This window comes from Pleurodeles waltl, chromosome 1_1, assembly GCF_031143425.1.
Source record: "Pleurodeles waltl isolate 20211129_DDA chromosome 1_1, aPleWal1.hap1.20221129, whole genome shotgun sequence".
In the NCBI taxonomy this organism is placed as follows: Eukaryota; Metazoa; Chordata; class Amphibia; order Caudata; family Salamandridae; genus Pleurodeles; species Pleurodeles waltl.
Window position 1 is genome coordinate 606,917,104 of NC_090436.1, and position 14,551 is coordinate 606,931,654.

The 14,551-nt window shown below is 42.1% G+C and overlaps 1 protein-coding gene across 1 annotated transcript in view; it reads left to right on the forward strand.

Annotated features, from left to right (window-relative positions):
- Positions 1–14,551, forward strand: part of MAN2A1 (mannosidase alpha class 2A member 1) — a 652,784-nt gene that overhangs the window by 297,296 nt on the left and 340,937 nt on the right. The window lies entirely within an intron of this gene.

The window sequence follows — 14,551 nt, forward strand, 5'->3', positions numbered from 1 at the left end:
GTCAAAACAAACTCAAACTCATACTAATAGCACCAACATGGGCAAAGCAACCTTGGTACACAACACTACTAGACCTGTCAGTAGTACCTCATGTCAAACTACCAAACAGACCAGATCTGTTAACACAACACAAACAACAGATCAGGCATCCAAATCCGGCATCGCTGAATCTAGCAATTTGGCTCCTGAAATCCTAGAATTCGGACACTTAGACCTCACACAAGAATGTATGGAGGTCATAAAACAGGCTAGAAAGCCTACCACTAGACACTGCTATGCAAATAAGTGGAAAAGATTTGTTTATTACTGCCATAATAATCAAATTCAACCCTTACACGCATCTACAAAAGATATAGTAGGATACTTACTACATTTGCAAAAAGCAAAACTAGCTTTCTCTTCCATAAAAATACATCTTACTGCAATTTCATCTTATCTGCAAATTACGCACTCAGCTTCATTATTTAGGATACCAGTCATAAAAGCGTTTATGGAAGGCCTAAAGAGAATTATACCACCAAGAACGCCACCAGTTCCTTCATGGAACCTCAACATTGTCTTAACACGACTCATGGGTCCACCTTTTGAGCCCATGCACTCTTGTGAAATGCAATACTTAACGTGGAAAGTTGCATTTTTAATTGCCATCACATCTCTAAGAAGAGTGAGTGAAATTCAAGTGTTTACCATTCAAGAACCATTTATTCAAATACACAAAAATAAAGTTGTTCTACGAACAAATCCTAAATTTTTACCAAAAGTAATCTCACCGTTCCACTTGAATCAAACGGTAGAATTACCAGTGTTCTTCCCACAGCCAGATTCTGTAGCTGAAAGAGCACTACATACATTAGACATCAAAAGAGCACTAATGTACTACATTGACAGAACAAAACTAATTCGAAAGACAAAACAACTATTTATTGCCTTTCAAAAACCTCATACAGGAAATCCAATTTCAAAACAAGGCATTGCTAGATGGATAGTTAAGTGCATTCAAACCTGCTATCTTAAAGCTAAAAGAGAACTGCCTATTACGCCAAAGGCACACTCAACCAGAAAGAAAGGTGCTACCATGGCCTTTCTAGGAAATATTCCAATGAACAAAATATGTAAAGCAGCAACATGGTCTACGCCTCATACATTTACCAAACACTACTGTGTAGATGTGTTAACTGCTCAACAAGCAACAGTAGGTCAAGCTGTACTAAGAACATTATATCAAACTACTTCAACTCCTACAGGCTGAACCACCGCTTTTGGGGAGATAACTGCTTACTAGTCTATGCACAGCATGTGTATCTGCAGCTACACATGTCATCGAACGGAAAATTTCACTTACCCAGTGTACATCTGTTCGTGGCATTAGTTGCTGCAGATTCACATGTGCCCACCCGCCTCCCCGGGAGCCTGTAGCCGTTTAGAAGTAGATCTTAAACATTTGTACATTTGTAAATATATTACTTTAAACTTCATTATGTACATACGCATTCACTCCATTGCATGGGAACTATTACTAGCATACACAACTCCTACCTCACCCTCTGCGGGGAAAACAATCTAAGATGGAGTCGACGCCCATGCGCAGTGGAGTCTAAATGGGAGGAGTCCCTCGGTCTCGAACTCGAAAAGACTTCTTCGAAGAAAAACAACTTGTAACACTCCGAGCCCAACACCAGATGGCGGGATGTGCACAGCATGTGAATCTGCAGCGACTAATGCCACGAACAGATGTACACTGGGTAAGTGACATTTTCCATATGTGTGTATATATATATATATATATATATATATATATATATATATATATATATATATATATATATATATATATATATATATATATATATATATATATATATATATATATATATATATATATATATATATATATATATATATATATATATATATATATATATATATATATATTCCATTTGCATGGACATCTTTTTTCTTTATACTCTATCACTCCTACCTTACGATGCCCATGTGCAATGGAGCCGAAGAGGAGTCACTCGATCCTGTGACTCGAAAACACTTCTTTGAAGAAAAACAACTTGTAACACTCCGAGCCCAACACTAGATGGCAGATGTATGCACAGCATGTGAATCTGCAGCGGAACATGCCACAAATCTTTACCAGCACGTTTGCAAAGAAGGGAAAAAGGCCTTAAGGCCACATTGCTGCATCTAGCTGAAGGTATTTATAACAGTATCCAAAATAGTCTTTTACCTTCCCTCTGTTAGGAAAAAGTGGAGGGAATGGGATGCCTTTCACGTTACATGGTTCTCAGTATCTATAAATAGTACTGTTTCTTTAAGAAGCCAGCAGCTTTCCTGTTCCAGCATGCAGTGCACTGGCAATATGCCTTACAGACACAATTTGTTTTTCCTGTTCTCGGAATACAACAGGGATTAATAACCAGGGATTAATAACCATGGCCTGATTCACATGTAGCACTTTTGAGTAAGTTTACACTTTTGAGGAACACTTTACTTTTTTCAGTACTCAGAGACTGCACTTTTGTATTACCTTTCAATTTTGTAAAACTTAAATCCTTTGAATCAAGCCCAGCACTAAGCGCGGCCTACCACTAATCCTGCACACTCTCCCATAGAAAATAATGGAAATAGAAACTGAAAATAAAACCCCATAGGAAATAGTATTACATGCAATTATTTAAATAATAATTATTTAATTTAAAAGGTGAATAAATGTAAATCAATGTTAAAAATATATACACATAGAACATATTTATTTTTTATAATTAATAAATATGTACTACTTTAATTATACATAATTTGTTACCCTCATTGAAAATTAGAAGCATTTTAGTCTAAACAGAAAATACCACTATAATACAATACCCCAACAAACAAGATGGCACCAGGTCCCAGAATTCTATTACGGAAATTGATTTGGCATTGGTTACAATTTAGAGCGTTGCGAGCCAAGAAGTTCACCTACCAGCATTGCAGAATTGTCAAGCCAACATTCTAAGCTAGTGTTTTCAAGAAATTCATGAGCAGGAGTTAGAAGACTTGGGCGGTCATTCTGACCCTGGCGGTCATGGACCGCCAGGGCCGGGGACCGCGGGAGCACCGCCAACAGGCTGGCGGTGCTCCCAAGGGCATTCTGACCGCAGCGGTATGGCTGCGGTCAGAGACGGAAAACCGGCGGTCTCCCGCCGGTTTTCCGCTGCCCTGTGGAATCCTCCATGGCGGCGCAGCTTGCAGCGCCGCCATGGGGATTCCGACCCCCTCACTGCCATCCTGTTCCTGGAGGTTTTGACCGCCAGGAACAGGATGGCGGTGAGGGGTGTCGTGGGGCCCCTGGGGGCCCCTGCAGTGCCCTTGCCCAATGGCATGGGCACTGCAGGGGCCCCCGTAAGAGGGCCCCACAAAGATTTTCAGTGTCTGCCATGCAGACACTGAAAATCGCGACGGGTGCTACTGCACCCGTCGCACCCTTCCCACTCCGCCGGCTCCATTCGGAGCCGGCTTCCTCGTGGGAAGGGGTTTCCCGCTGGGCTGGCGGGCGGCCTTCTGGCGGTCGCCCGCCAGCCCAGCGGGAAACACAGAATAACCGCAGCGGTCTTCTGGCGGCTCCCGCCGGCACTGCGGTTACCGCGGCCGGCGGGAGTCAGAATGACCCCCTTGGTCTTAGTTGATGTCTTTAAGAACTGACCTATTTGCAACAGAAGCAAATGCAAAATGCACAGATCACACCTGAAGGGGATGAGAACCAAAATCTCTGGCAATGCCCCTTTGAATAATTGATCATAAAGACTTCCATTCTCATTTCCTCCGATCGCACTATTTTAAACTGGTTAATCAAACTGAGACACTTCAACTGTGACAACAATCTTAGTAGCCACAGAATTAACAAGACAGTGGTGTTAACCAGAGCTGCTGCTTCACCTATCACTCAAACCCCACAAGGTAAAGCATGCAAACAGAGCATACTTCCCAGAGTGCAAAGTCAGATTCTCCACCCCACTGTACACCCACTGAATTTGAGAGTGTAAGAAATTAGAGTATTGGTGAAGGGGGTGAGAATCCACATCAAATAATAAAGTGACTAAGTAAGCTTGTGCCTAACCCCCTGGACCTTGGCACAAAAGCAGTCAGACTTAACTTCAAAGCAATATGTTAAGTATTATGCAGTAGTAAACAATAATAAGGGCAAAACACAACAAAATAATTTAGAAAAAATAGTACATTTTAATGAATAAAATGACACCAAAATGACAAAAACCCAATAAATAAAACAAGAGAGATGAATTTTCAAAGTTTAAGGTTCAAAATTGCATCAAAAAACATTGAGCACCAACTGCAGTCGTCTGATTGCTCTTGACCGGGACAAAGTCAAAAGTTCAGGCCTACTGCGATTTTATTTTCGGATTAAGGGCCTCATTAAGAGTTTGGCGGTCTTGCGATAGCCAAACTTGCAGTGGTGGGTGGACTGCTGCACTCCTGGTGGTCCGACCACCAGATTACAAACTGGAGGTCAGCCACCAGGGGATGCTGCCACTGCCAGGATCAGGGACTCTGACAGATTGGCAGTGGTCGGAGTTGTGGTCAGCCATGGCGGCGCTGGGTTCAGGGCCGTGCTGATCACAAGTCCAATTTCCGCCAGCCTCTTCATGACGGGGTTCCCCGCCGTTAAAAGACTGGTGGAAAGGCAGTGCTGGGGGCCACAGGTGGGCCCAAGCACTGCCCAGGACCATGTCGTAGGCAGTGCAAGGGCTCTCCTGCCCAGAACCTTTGCAATGTGCACTGTCTGCTATGGCAGGAGCCGAGGCCAATGTCGCTGCTCAGTTCCCAATAGGCTGACAGGTGGAATCCTCCTAACATGGAGGTGTTCCATTGGTCAGCCGGGTGGAAACATTGTAATTGGGTGGAGTGGAGACCTCCAACACTCGGCGGGCTCCTCCCCACAGGTCTGGCGGGCCGACGGTGGGCTCCCCAAACTCGTAATGAGGCCTTCGTCATTGGAATGAAAATCATAAATCCTTAGCGAGACAAGGCGGCAGAATGCGACCAAAGAGGTCTCCATGTCGTCACATATCTGCTGGAGGTCTTGGTGAAGCCGTTGCCTTATGGTGGGAATGCTCAGAGTGGGAGTAATTTGAATTTCTTGCCAATAGAAGGTCCTTGCCAGCCAGATACTTTTCACGCCTTTGTCCAGTGAAGGTTTCTACCTTCGGGCTTAGTCACGTTTTTGGAACTCGGAATCTTACAGCATGCCTGCAGGCTGTTGTCGAAAAAGCCCCTACAAGGACACTTTTTCCGCAAAGTCACACTGGATAAGATTTGCTGCTGTGGAGAAAGAATTTAGCGGGAGCATCCTAAATCTTTGGCCCAACGGAGATGCTCTTTCTTTAGATCGGCCCCGTCCACAGTAGGTTCTCAGAGCAAAATGTTGACAAAACGTTTTTTAAGTCCCAGGTTTCAGGAAACTTTAGGAAGAGTGCACTTTTAAACCGGACAGGGGTCCAGGACTATGGGAACAGCACTTGGGGGTCAATACTCACTCCAGCAAAGGCCAGCAGCAGGCCCAGTTAGAACTGTTCAGCTGACTGTTACAGGAAAGGTGTCTGGTAAGTTGTTAATTCTGTAGCTCAAACAGGATGTCAGCTTACTTATCCTTGGAATCGCAAGGTGCTGGGTTCAAGGCATGCAGGTCCAGTCTTCCTTCAGGTTCTTCAGACAGCAGGGCAGCCCTTGTTCTGATTCTTCACACGTCCAGAAATATTCTAAGGTGGATATTGGGGAAGCCACATGTATGCCAGTGCTAGCCTGTTGTTGAAAGGAAACTCCTGTCTACTCCCTAATCAGTGGGGTAAAATTTCCCAGGAGTGATTCCACCTGGTTTTGCAGCACTTCCTATGTGTTTTCCTATAAGCTATCCCACAGTGCACCTCTTTTCCTAAACCCAACATAGCATAGCCCTTCTTCCCCTGGTCACAGCTCCCAAAGCCAACCTAGAGATGTGGCTATGGAAATGGGCCAACTCCCCCTTGTGGTCACTTCAAACCAGTTCTGGGGCAGCTCCTCCTTCCACTGGGTTTGGAGTCATGCTGAGAAGGAATACAAAGGGATGCAGGTGTAGGTGTGGGCTACATCTGCCAGTGAAATGGTGGACACATTTTAAAGCTTAGGGCTGAGGACAGTTCCCCACTCTGTTCTGTTCAAGGAGGAAAGCACCTCTCCATTACAAAATCTTTTGATTTCGATCTAATCAGTTATTAGAAAGCACACACAGAGCCATTAGTCAGTGTGATGGAACATACATTTTTAATGCTGTTATTCGTAACCATTTGTGGCGCAGGGCATTGTGACAAACTAAAACTAAAACAGTTAATCTAACATAACTTAGTTATTCAAACAAAACATTAATGGAACTAAAATAATAATTACAAGTGTCCAACAAATACAAGCTTCTTATTGTCCTTTATATAAATGAACACTCAATAACCGTCCATGAGAAGAGAGTTATGCACTCTCTTGCTTGGCAACCCAAGGCCCATCAATGTTTTAATTCTATTATTCCATATGCAGGATAGCTTCTAATGGAAACATACTCTTCTGCAGGCTGTACGAGCCTTATGAACGTATTTTGATATTTGATTCTACTGGCTGATAAAGACCCACAGGCCTGTAATTGTGAAACAGAATTCAAACAACAAGATCATTGTTAATCAGTCTAGGCCTTTGGGTGATAAACCTTCCTGTTTGAATCCGATCTTATCTAGGGGCAGTACTAAACACATTGCAAGGTAAAATGTTCCCTTCAGAGGAGTGAGTGTTGTCAATCTGAGAGAAATGTAATCTTTTATTGAAAATGTTAAATCCAGCACACTGCCAAATCTCTTCCCTTCTTGAGTCCATGTCTTCCTGTGTTCTCCTTGTTCCAAATGTGAAACCTCATATGAGAACTCTCCGGCATTGTCTTGAAGATCAGTGGTTTCAAAAGGAACTCGGGTGAACCATTTTGCATATCAATGTGTGTGAGAGAATATCTTTCAAAGTGGTCCTGGAGTAATAACTTGCTTCAAGGACATCCTTTTAAGCAGGAACCTCCAACTCACCAATTTTAAGGGGTTCACCTCTTTTAGGATGAAGGTTCACCAGTGAGCTCTTTCTGTGCAGGTCAGTTTTATTGGTCATAGAACAAGAGTTTCTATCACATCGATTACTTGTACTCAGAACAGGCCAGCATTCAAGTCCTTCCGACCTGCATTGAAAACACAACTATCATACACTAGCTGAACAAACAGGTAGGCACGAGATAAGACCTATTACAGTGGAGTCACAGAGAATCTGGTCATAAGCCCTGGCAATGAGGTTGTCAATAAAGGGACTTCATTTACCAGGTGTTCTAAACGAACAGGCAGATTTCCTAAGTTAAGGGAAATCACAAGTGGAGTTTGCACAACAGCATTTTTCATCAAATCTTCACAGATATGGTCTCTCTAACAATAGATCTCTTTGAAATATCACAGAATGAAAAATGTTAAGACTCCACATCCAGGATTTCTCAGTCTCTTGATGACTGGCCCGGGGCATTACTTTACAGTTTCCTTACTATTCTCCTGAATTGTCAGATGACGAACATCCTGTCTCGCCAGACTGGCCAAGGCTTTGATGGTACTCGGATTACTTGCAAATGTCCATCTCCCAACACAAGAAGTTGCCATGCAAACTGAACCTTTCACTCAGATTATAGGGTCAGTTATTCTATCTAAACATGACATTAAATTTGACTCCTGAGATCAGACAATATGATCATCTAAATCTTCCACAAGCATGCACAGAGGTCCTTAAAGAAGCCAAACATCTTTTGAGTAGGACTTTCTACTCGCTCAAAGGTATTTTGTCCAGTGTCTTGCCAAGATTAAGAATATGTAATTCTTTCTGGAGCGCTGAAACTAGGACTGCAGGAGGTGCTGCAGCACCTCCAGATAATCCTATTTTTTTATATGGCGAATGAGCAGTAAAAAAAATCCTTGAAATATTTTTCTTTCAGTACCCTTAGCTAATCTCTGGTTTCAAGGACAAACGTGTCACCATTATTCAGCTTCTTTTAATAGCTTGCTTTTAACTATTTTAAATAAAGATATGTTTTTTTCCTATTTGGGAATGCAAAGTATGGAACTTTTTTATCAACCATACTGATACTCCTGGGTGATAGGAGAAGTGTGTGAAAAAAGGCTGAAATATGTCGAACCTTTTGAAACACATGCTATTTGCTTTACAAACTACACTTAAAATGATTTCAAATGATAGTAACCCCGACCCACAAACAGCTAATATTTACTCCTAATTCTGAAGTGGGTGGCAACAAACATTTTAATTAGTTTAAAGCAAACCAACCCGAATCGCATTGGACCCGATTTACAAAAGAGAGAAGAAATAATAATAGTTTATGGAAAAATTCACATTGCATTGGAACATATGTTTTCCTAGTTTGCACACATTTCCATAAGTATGTCTGTAAAGTTCTGCAAAGACATATATTTTCAGGCGTACTACTGGGAATGGCATGTGGCATATCCCATTGTCTTCTGCTCCTTCTTTGAATAGCGTAGTTTTAAGCACGGGGGAATGAAGTTTGCTATGCAAATTAACATTTTTTTCAGTGAGAAAGCCCTTCCGATCCCCATTCCCCACATCTGGGAGTGATCAGTTTCCATTCCCATATTGGAATAGGAGTTATTTATTTGGCTTTAGTACAGTACTGCAGGCCACAAGGGCATTGTAATACATAAATGCAGTAATCTGAAACACGTGAAATCGCTTTGTTAATTGTTCTAATCTCTCCAAAAGCAGTTTTATACGTCTTAACATTTTTGCTATTTTTACATGCTTTACATCTTCCAGGTTTGTAAAAAAACCCTCTGCTGATTAAACCAACCAAGGTTTTTATTGTCTTGCTGTAGTAGGTAACTACGAACCAGAATATCTTGCAAGGATTTAGCCTTACGATACGTAAATTGAGGACAGGGAGACAATGTTTTCCCAATTATAGGATCATGTTTCACCAAATGCCAATGTTTCATGACTATCCTCCTGACCATGGGACTAGCCATATTATAAGTCGTGATCATCCTCATTTCAGGGGTGAGATTACATTTCTTTTCAGTCTTCACCAATAATGTTTGCCTGTTAATATTAGTAACCTTCTCACTAGCCATATGTAATACCTTATTAGAATAACCTCTCGCTCGTAGTCTCCTGATCACCCTGCTCTCCTCCTCTTTGTATAATTCCAGAGTACTACAATTCCTTCTGACTCGGAGTAATTCACAATAAGGGATGCTGTTCTTAAGACTAGTGGGATGGTGGCTAGTTGCATGCAAAATACTGTTACCCGCTGTATCTTTGCGGTATAGCCTTGTCTGTAATTTATTATCAACTATCTCCACCAAAACATCCAAAAACTCCATCTTTGTTGGATGTATTTTTCAGGTAAATCTTAAATTTGGGGTATTCTGGGAAATATGATCGAAAAATTCCTCCAGATCCTGATGAGGACCCTCCCAGATCAAAAAAAGGTCATCAATGTATCGTATCGACATTGATTGATATATATCTGGTCCATTTCTCATTTTCCTCAACCCAAACCCAAGTAGCCTCCCACCAGCCCATAAAAATGCCAGCATAACTTGGGGCGAAGCAACTTCTCATCGCAGCCTGACCAACTGGCGATACCAAGTATCCTTGAATAAAAAGAAATTATTATTCAAGCAAAAATCCAACATCTCTAACAACATCATGGAATGGACATATTTACTGAGTGGTCTATCACAAAAGAAATATCTACATGCTTGGATCCCCAAGTCATGCCGGATACAGGTATAGAAGGATTCTACATCCAAGGAAACCAACAAAAAATGTGGCTCCCTAGGAATACCCTCAATTTTAGAGATAAAATCCATGGTATCCCTACAATAGGAAGGTAAGGCTAACACATATGGTAGAAGGAAAAAATCCAAATAAATGGATGTACATTCCAAAAGACTGCCATTTGCAGACATTATAGGTCGCCCAGGAGGATGATGAGAGTTCTTATGAATTTTTGGTAACATATAAAAGCATAGTGCTGCAGGCTTTTTAACCAAAAGAAACAGATATTCATCTGTATTAAGCAATCCTCTGTCTCTCCAATCAAACAATTTACTATAATACTGGTCAATCGATCGATTATAATTGAGCATAGTTGTTATCTCATAGTCCCTTGTATTCTTGAGTTGTCTTTCTGCTTCACTACAATATTTATTCACATCCCAAAGAACAACATTGCCCCCTTTATCGGAAGGTTTAATCACGTCATGATCATCAATTAAACTCTTCAAAGCTGTTCTTTGCTCATAATTAAGGTTTAACTCACTATTCCTCTTTTTAATAGTATGCCACATTTGGAACAAATCTCAGATGACAACTTCATAAAAAGTATATTGCGGCTTAAAATATGTAAACTCAGGTCTACCCAATTCTGCATCCATAGACTCAAGAAATTCACGTTCGCTCTTACCAGAAAAATCTATTTCTGCTAAACTAGCTGAAGCTGGGATAGCAGCAATAGTAGTAGATGAAATCATACTTGAATCTGTAAGACTTTTCTTATTTTCTTGCTGTAAAAACAGCTTCCTAAGTTTCAATTTACGTACAAACAAAAATAGATCAATCCTAGTCCGACAAAAATCAAAATCAGCAGTGGGGAAAAAAGATAAACCCAATTCCAAAAGAGAACATTCAGCTGGAGTTAACTGATGTTGAGATAAATTAATAACAGTTGGGGAAACTTCCCCTATCATTTCTTCTTGGTTTGCCTCATGAACCTGCCTCGTGTTGTCACACCTTTGGAACTTCCATTTGCCCCTGCGTGTCCTTCTTCTCCTATGCTGTTTTCTCCTCTTCGTCTTAGTAGTCGGCCCGACCAGTCTGATTTTGCTGTAAAAAAAACGATATTCTTCCAATGAGGTAAAGGAAACAGAATCTTTACCAGGTATCACCTGAGTCTCGTCATAATCTGAAGAATAATTGTCAGAACTGGATTCCGATGTAACCAATTCCTGTTTCCTCAAATAGCCAAATTGTTAATATTGTTTAATAGCCTTCTCATATTTCCGTCCAAAAGTCAAGATTCTCCCTTGGGCATAGTCTTGCTTATCTCACAAAAACTTTCTTTTCTTCCTCTGTTTAATTTCCTCTTCATATTTTTCCAACCTCTTGTCCATCAAAGACAATTGTTGTTTAATTGTCTTGGCCAAAGGCTCACCCTCAGCAGTTGAGACCATAAAGCCACTTTCGGTAATATCAGCACTTTCATCAAATAAATCTTTTGCAGCTTCCAATAGCTTCTGGCGAGTATCACTCATAATGTAGGACTGAAAATAAGACACTCTCAAGAGAACAATAGTAATCAGAATGGTCAAAAAAAGAGGGAAAGAGAAAAAAGTTATATATATACACATACACAGATGCCTGCTATCTGCACGTATTTCCATCTACATGCATTATGACTAGAAATGCATATTTTTTTTTTTAACTCTTTTTATTGAAACAAAGCTCAGTGGACAATGCATACATTGGACTCCGCAGGATTTACTTAGTACAGCCATAATAATTATTTTCTATCTCATAGCACCATATGACCTACAGAATTGCATGAGACAGTTGAGACAACTTCCCAACAGTTTGCTCTCACCTTCTCCCACCCCCCTTTGGCCCTTCCACCTCTTTCTTGCTTTTCAAATTCTCTAAATGACGACCATTGCAACCATACTTCCTCATACTTCCTGGGACATATACTGATGTCTGTGGTAGTGAGATTTCCTCACATTTTATGCTTTTCTTAGCACTCCTATGGATATGCCTTTCGATGGCTCCTGCCATTTTGGCAAAAAAGCTGATTCCACTGTAAAGCTCTTGAAGGAAAGATGCACCATGGCACACTTTTTGGACTTTTTGATACCTGCCAGAAACTTCCCTCATCCATTTTGGCCCTTCTAAGGATATTCTAGATGTTTAGTTTAGAGGCAACTCCAGACCCCCACCCCTGTGCAGTCCTGTAAGCCATTTCGTACCCAGGGACAGGGATCAGGCAGATAGAGTGCAGGTCACTAGGCACAGTAACCTTCCCAGTCTCCCACCCCGTGGCATCTGCTTCCAAAATACTTTTGTTCACCCATAGCGGCTCACATCTAACCTGACGGAGGCAGAATCAAACATGTTCTTCAGATCATTAGACGGTATTATGCCCTTCCATTCCTTTCTTACTCGCTGCATATTCCACATACATCAAAAAGGCACCATGATGCAAGATGTGCAGGCTCTACTGTCCAAAGGGGGCCATAGAGAGGGTACCAGACTCAGAAAAATAGGGACTGTTTGTTACCTCTGCTATTTCCTCATGCCAATAAAGGACAGAGATCTTTATCCTATTTTAGATCTCCATCCTCTGAACACCTTCCTGTAGAAGGACTTTTTCAAGATGCTAATGCTGGTTCTGTTTCTGTCTGCCCTGGATCCGTGCAACTAGATGGTAGGCTTGAACCTGAAAGACACACATTTCCATGTCCCCGTCCCGCAGTCTGATGGACGTTGCCTGTGGTTCAAGATAGACCTGGACCAAGTTATATATACTGTATTTCCATTCGGTGTCACCAATGCCTCTCTGGTGTTCTCAAAATTAATGCTGATGATCATGGCTCTTCAAGAGGCTGAGGAGAGCAGTTTTCTCCGAATTCGAAAATTGGCTGTTAAAGACAGGCTCGCCTCAGTCAGTAGTAGACCTCTTCCTTCTGACAGATAACCGGACATTGCTTCGGTTCACAAACAATGTGCAGAAGCCACTGATGATTTATTTGCAGAGGCTTCCCTTTAGAGAAGCCATCTTGGATTGATGCAGTTTGGGTCCTTCTCTCCATCATGACGAATGCAGGCTATTCGGGCAGTGATCCTAGTGTTATAGCCTTGGTTCTGGGTCACAGTGAGAGTGGTTCTGCAAATTCTTGACCTGTTGTCTTCCTGTATCCTTCTTCTCAGCTATGCCTGGTGGCATACATGGGCTAAGCAGTGGGATCTGAAGCCTGTGAGCCCAGCACAATGGGAATCTGGAGTAGACTGCAAAAGATTTGTAGTAGTAGCGTCTCAACTGCAATTGGTCCAGTGGCAAACCCCTCTCCCCACCCAGATTATGGTGACTGATGAAACTCTGCTGGGAAGGGGTATCCGGAAGGGGTGGAGAGCAGACAAATCTGGTCTCCAGCAGAAACCTGACTCCACATAAATCTGTTGGAGTTGTGGGTCATTCGCCTTGTGTTAAAGGCCTTCATACTATTCAGAAAAAGGGAGGCTTGTACAGGTCCACTGCCATGTACTATTGCAACAAACATGGTAGCGTGGAGTCTTTGGTCTTCTTCCTAGAGCCTCAACACTTTTAAATTTAGTTAGAGCATCGGGGCATCTCCCTGATTGTGAGCTACCTCATCTTTGAACACCAGGCGCACAAACCTAGCTGGCAGTGTCTGGGAGATCACAAACGGCGGTTATACTCTAAAATGACATAGGACATCTTCCAGCAGTTGAGAAAACCTTAGCTCGACCTATTTGTCACCACTGAACACAGTGTCCAACACTGGAGTTTCCAAGAAGGCTCTGTCTGGGAGATGCATTATAGAGTGGTGCAAAGAACCCTGTACACCTTTGTGATGCTGCCTCTCCTGCCCCGAGTTCTGGAGTCAGGATTGAATGGGCTCAAGTCATCCTAGTCAAACTGGATTGGGCCGGAGAAAGTGGTGCCTGGACTTTCTGGGCATGAACATCTGTCCTCTGATCATGTTACAACTTTATGAGGTTATTTAGTTGTAGCAGCAGGACAGAGTTCAGCACCCAGGTCAGAGCTACGTATTTCTTTATGAGTGGAGATCAAGCAGCAACAGTTGACTGTGTTAAATCAGCCTCCTGGGGTTTTTGATGTGATCCTCACTGCCAGACGTCCCTCTACAAAGTCTGTTTAAGCCAAGCACTGGGACAAATGTGTGGTGTGTATTTTTTGTTTTGTCTTTGGCCCAGAAAGGACTTGCAGTGGGCATCATTCAGAGCCATTTATCGCCCTTTCGGTTCGTTTCACTTTACAAGACCAAAGGTCCCTATTCCGGTCACTTATTGTGATGCACTTTATTCAAGTTTTAATATGTTTCCTTCAAAACCATTTGTGAGGCCGCAGTGGTTTCTACTCCTTTAATCCAAAATACAGCTACTTGTTGTGCCTTTTGAAACTAAAGACTGGCTCCCACATCAGGTTAATCTGCTCCAGGCTCTTTCGGTGCATCTGTCCTGCACCACCTTATGTCCAGACAAACTGGTGCTGAGAACATCAGTGACCTTCATGTTAGACATTCCATCACCTTCCCAATGTCCTTTGCTCTGCCTTAGCCCTTACAATAGGAGGAGATACTCTATTGTTTGCCCCGAAATAACCTTTAAGCTTTTACATCAATCGCACTAAAGACTATTGAGTGGACAATTGACTTTT